Here is a 4666-nt window from a genome sequence, read left to right on the forward strand (position 1 = left end):
AAAACTATTATAGGTCCATATTATTCATCGTTACCGGACGGTTTGAAAACCGAGGTGCAAGAAAAACGCCGGCGATTGGACCGCAAAAAAATCCTTTTCCATCACGACAATGCACCAGCAGTTGTGGTCGCAAAATTATGGAAATCGAATTCCAACTCGTTCCACATCCCCCCTCTTCTCCAGACTTGGCTCCCTCGGATTACTATGTGTTCCCCAATTTGAAGAAATGGCTGGCAGGACAAAGATTTTGTTCCAACGACGAGTCGATTGCAGCAGCTAACAGCTATTTGGCAGACTTGGACAATTCCTATTATTCGGAAGGGATCAACGTATTAGAACAGCGTTGGACGAAGTGTATAAGTCTAAAAGTAGACATGTCGAAAAATAAAAAAGGTTTACCCCAAACACGTAAGTGGTTTTTATTTTTGCACGGACTTCTCAAACGCCCCTCGTAGTAGTGTGGCCTTGCACTATGTCAGCAAACCATATTCGTAAAAAAGTTACAAAAGCAAAATAATTCAGTAAAGAAACTAAGGTTCGTGGCTTTAACTTACCACCCGCAACTATTTAAGCGTCTTATATAACATACTACAATAGTCTCAAGCGCAGCACAACGCAAAAACAGTATTATTTTTAGGTAAGCATCTGAATTTTACATGGAACACAACAGCATAACTTCTGGAGCAACTGTTTTATTTGCAACTCTTTGCATATGGGTGTTGGTTTTTGCAGAAGCAATACAAGGCCTAAAAGCTTCGCAAAGATAAAAATAAATAATTTGTCACGTTGCGAGCTCCACAATGATGCTTTGCCAATCTATCATTATCCTAAAAATTTCACTCGATTCGACCAAACGTATCCTGCTGTCACATTATCAGGACACATTCTGCACCATATACAATTACCATAAACGATCTTGAACGCCAAGAAATTAAAAGTAAATGTCAGATGCTAATATTAAGTATTTCCACATTGTGCACAGAGCAGTCACATTAAAGACGGTGCAGCATGCGTGCCTCATGTGAGTACTATGGCAAGCATTAGTGCCCGGAAATTTTCGCCATCCGTATCGATCGTCGAGCTGAGTCTGTAGGAGCCGTTAATTAGTGAGAATGGACCGCACGGCGTTAATGAAAGGAGAGATTTGGCTGCACTGAGAACAAAGTGGCGAGGTGTTGCGTCCTTTAGCATTGCTGTGGTGTAGTTTGGTGGCTCCTCATACGTTGGCAGGGCTAGGCGAGAGGGAGAGGGAGAAGGGAGAGAGAAATGGGGAGAGGCAGAGTGACAAAGGGAGAGGAAGAGAGAAAGGGGAGAGAGGGAGAGGGAGAGGAAGTGATAGAGGGAGGGAAAGGGAGAGGGGAGGGAAATATTTTGCAACAAATGAAACGCTAGTGGGTTGTGCTAAGCGCGTGATTATCACCTGTATCTCTTTTTTTTTTTTTTTTAATTTTTCACTCTAATTTCCATTATTCATCGTGTTATACTCGCAGCGGCTTGCATGAAACGTCGCATGTTTTCCGACTGGCAATTATTTTTGTATTCCGTAAGATAACAGGTACAAAGCAGGGCTTTTACGTGTAGCACGTCGTCAGTTTTACAAAGGCTACATGCCTCGTATCAAATTTGCCAAAGCAGCGATTACTCACAGTGACGTAAATTGCAATTTCAACTGTAAATAATACTGAGCAGCAAATAAACAGTTACCAGAACTTTACGTATCTAAGATGAAATAAGGAAAACGGATTACTCTAATTGCTTCCTTCGTGAAGTCTAATCTGTTATTTTGAAAACCCCTTAAACCCCTTACATACACTCTAAAAAGCCGCGCACCACGAAGTAGTTATACGAATGGGACGAAAATCGGCAGACATGATTCATGTAGACAGACAAGCAATTCAAGAAATTTTGGATGAATTATTCAAGATAAACGGCTTCACAAATTTAGCAAGTCAATAAGGCGTTGATCCACCTCTGGCCCTTACGCAGGAGGTTATCCGACTTGCCATTGCCGCGCGGGATTAGCCGAGCGGTCTGGGGCGCTGCAGTCATGGACTGTGCGGCTGATCCCGGCGGAGGTTCGAGTCCTCCCTAGGGCTTGGGTGTGTGTGTTTGTCCTTAGGATAATTTAGGTTCAGTAGTGTGTAAGCTTAGGGACTGACGACCTTAGCAGTTAAGTCCCTTAAGATTTCACACACATTTGAACATTTTTGAACTTGCCATTGACTGATAGAGTTATTGGATGTCAAATTATGTCCAATTGGCGCGTCATATCGTCAGAATCCCGAGATGCTTGACGAACCCTGCCCTGCTCTAAAAGTTCTGAAAGCGGGAGATATCCGACAGCTACGCTGGCCGAGGTACCTGTATGCCTCTGCACACGCTCTAAGCTTTCTTATTCTTAATAAGCCTACGTGAGATATAAAATGGTGGTAATAATTTTTCTCACTACTCTTTCCGTTACTTGTTCTCTACCCAAAAATACTGTCACGTCGCCTACTCTTAAAAATCAAATCAGTTGCCAAATTTCGTGTTCGCTTATAGCCGACGTGCCGCCACATAATCATTTATACCCTCACTCCCATGGCACTGTCACACTATCTGAGGATCAGTACCTATGCAGGGTGGCCCAGGAGGGATGGTCAATATTCAGGGATATGACAGGAACGAAGGAAAATACACCCTGTAAGAGATATGAGCACGTCTTGATCTACGATACTGTGAAACAAATGCCCTCTACGGCACAAGATTCTGGTCGTATGTACAGTACACCAGTGGCAAAAAACAATCAATACCGTCACTGAGCGATAGCGATGGAAATGTTACCGATGATGGTGCCACTAAAGCGGAGTTACTAAAGACAGTTTCCCATAATTCCTTCACGAAAGAAGACGAAGTAAATATTCCAGAATTCCAAACCAGAACAGCTGTTAGTATGAGTCACATAAAAGTAGATATCTTAAGTGTCCTTCACGAAAGAAGACGAAGTAAATATTCCAGAATTCCAAACCAGAACAGCTGTTAGTATGAGTCACATAAAAGTAGATATCTTAAGTGTTGCGAAACAACTCAAATCACTTAAAAAAGGCAGGTCTTCCGGTCCAGATGGCATACCATTCAGGTTCCTCTCGGAGTATACAGACACAATAGCGCCTTTCTTAGTAACAACCGCTCACTTGACGAAAGGCCTGTTCCTAACGACTGGAAAGTAACATAGGTCACACCAATATTCAAGAAGGGAAATAGGAGTAATCCACTGACTTGCAGTAGGACTTTGGAGCATATACTTTACTGGAACGTTATGAATCACCTTGAAGAGAATGACTTATTGATACATAACCAACACGGATTCAGACTCAAATGGCTCTGAGCACTATGAGATTAACATCTGAGATCGTCAGTCCCGTAGAATTTAGAACTACTTAAACCCAACTAACCTAAGGACATCACACACGTCCATGCCAGAGGCAGGATTAGAACCTGCGACCGTAGCGGTCGCGTGGTTCCACACTGAAGCACCTAGAACCGCTCGGCCACATCTGCCGGCCAACACGGATTCAGAAAATATCGTTCTTGTGCAACACACCTAGCTCTCTATTCCCATGAAGTAATGAGTGTTGTCGACAAGGGAACTCAGATCGATTCCATATTCCTAGATTTCCAGAAGGCTTTTGATACCGTTCCTCACAAGCCACTATTAATCAAATTTCGTGCATATGGAGTATCGTCTCAGTTGTATGGCTGGATTCGTGACTTCCTCTCAGAGAGGTCACAGTTCGTAGTGATAGACGGAAAATCATCGCGTAGAACAGAAGTGATATCTGGCGTTCCGCAAGGTAGTGTCGTAGGCTCTCTGCTGTTACTGGTTTATATAAATGATCTAGATGATAATCTGAGAAGCCCCCTTACATTGTTTGCAGATGACGCTGCAATTTACCGTCTAGTAAAATCATCAGACGATCAATTCCAATTACAAAATGATCCAGAGAAAATTTCTGTTTGGTGCGAAAAGTGTCAATTAGCACCAAACAAAGAAAAGTGCGAGGTCATCCACATGGGTACTAAAAGAAATCCGATACATTTTGAGTATACGATAAATCGCACAAATCTAAGGGCTGTCAATTCGGCTAAATACCTAAAAAATTACAATTACGAGCAACTTAAATTGGAAAGACCACGTAGATAATATTGTGGGGAAGGCAAAACAAAGACTACGCTTTGTTGGCAGAACACTTAGAAGATGCGACAAACCCACTAAAGAGACAGTCTACATTACACTTGTCCGTCCTGTGCTGGAATATTGCTGCGCAGTGTGGGATCCTTACCAGATAGGATTGAAAGAGGACATCGAAAAAGTACAAAGAAAAGCAGCTCGTTTCTTGTTATCGCGCAATAGGTGTGACAGTGTAACTGATATGATACGCGAGTTGGGGTTGCAGTCATTGAAACAAAGGTGGTTTCTTTGCGGCGAGATCTATTTACAAAATTTCATTCACCAACTTTCTCTTCTGAATGCGTAAATATTCTTTTGACACCCACCTACGTAGGGAGAAATGATCATCATAATAAAATGAGAAAAATCAGAGCCCGAACGGAAAGATTTAGGTGTTCCTTTTTCCCACGCTCTATTCGAAAGTGGAATGATAGAGAAGTATATAGTATGAAAATG

Source organism: Schistocerca americana, chromosome 6 (assembly GCF_021461395.2).
Source record: "Schistocerca americana isolate TAMUIC-IGC-003095 chromosome 6, iqSchAmer2.1, whole genome shotgun sequence".
Lineage (NCBI taxonomy): Eukaryota > Metazoa > Arthropoda > Insecta > Orthoptera > Acrididae > Schistocerca > Schistocerca americana.